Source organism: Xyrauchen texanus, unplaced genomic scaffold, assembly GCF_025860055.1.
Source record: "Xyrauchen texanus isolate HMW12.3.18 unplaced genomic scaffold, RBS_HiC_50CHRs HiC_scaffold_755, whole genome shotgun sequence".
In the NCBI taxonomy this organism is placed as follows: domain Eukaryota; kingdom Metazoa; phylum Chordata; class Actinopteri; order Cypriniformes; family Catostomidae; genus Xyrauchen; species Xyrauchen texanus.
The window spans coordinates 21,827-23,000 of NW_026266748.1; the positions used below are offsets into that span (position 1 = coordinate 21,827).

General features: G+C 37.6%; 1 non-coding gene across 1 annotated transcript; it reads left to right on the forward strand.

Annotated features, from left to right (window-relative positions):
- The first annotated feature begins 209 nt into the window (after positions 1 to 209).
- trnav-cac (transfer RNA valine (anticodon CAC)) lies at positions 210 to 282 on the forward strand. The gene has a single exon. It is a non-coding gene; the product is annotated as a tRNA-Val (tRNA).
- The last annotated feature ends 892 nt before the right edge of the window (positions 283 to 1,174 follow it).

Here is a 1,174-nt window from a genome sequence, read left to right on the forward strand (position 1 = left end):
GAATTGTTGTTAATTTCCTTCATAGGCAAGTTTCCATAGTGTAGTGATTATCACGTTAGACTCACACGCGAAAGATTCCCAGTTCGAAACTGGGTGGAAACACTTGTTTCTTTTAAAGCAGTACTGTGATTTTTGGATGTAGCGTCTTGTCTAAACATATATTCAATTCATGAGTTGCAGGAATTGTTGGTAATTCATTTTATAGGCAGGTTTCCATAGTGTAGTGGTTATCACATTGGCCTCACACGCGAAAGGTCCCCAGTTTGAAACTGGGTGGAAACACTTGATATTTCTACTGCTGTACAGTTTTTTTTGGGATCTAGTGTCTTGTCGAAACATATAATCAATAAATGAGTAGCAGGAATTGTTGGTAATTTTCTTCATAGGCTTGTTTCCATAGCGTAGTGGTTATCACGTTTGCCTCACACGCGAAAGGTCCCCAGTTCGAAGTTGGGTGGAAACACTTGATGGTTTTCCTGCAGTACTGTGATTTTTGGATGGAATGTCTTGTCGAAACATATATTCAATAAATGAGTAGCAGGAATTGTTGGTAAATTCCATCATAGGCTAGTTTCCATAATGTAGTGGTTATCACGTTCGCCGAACACGCGAAATGTCACCGGTTCGAAGTTGGGTGGAAACACTTGATATATTTACTGCAGTTCAGTTATTTTTGGGATCTAGTGTCTTGTCGAAACATATATTCAATAAATGAGTAGCAGGAATTGTTGGTAATTTTCTTCCAACATATATTCAATAAATGAGTAGCAGGAATTGTTGGTAAATTCCATTATAGGCTAGTTTCCATAATGTAGTGGTTATCACGTTCAGCCGAACACGTGAAATGTCCCCAGTTCGAAAGTGGGTGGAAACACTTGTTTCTTTTAAAGCAGTACTGTGATTTTTGGATGTAGCGTCTTGTCTAAACATATATTCCATAAATGAGTTGCAGGAATTGTTGTTAATTTCCTTCATAGGCAAGTTTCCATAGTGTAGTGATTATCACGTTAGATTCACATGAAACTGGGTGGAAACACTTGTTACTTTTACAGCAGTACTGTGATTTTTGGATGTAGCGTCTTGTCTAAACATATATTCAATTAATGAGTTGCAGGAATTGTTGGTAATTAATTTTATAGGCAGGTTTCCATAGTGTAGTGGTTATCACGTTTGC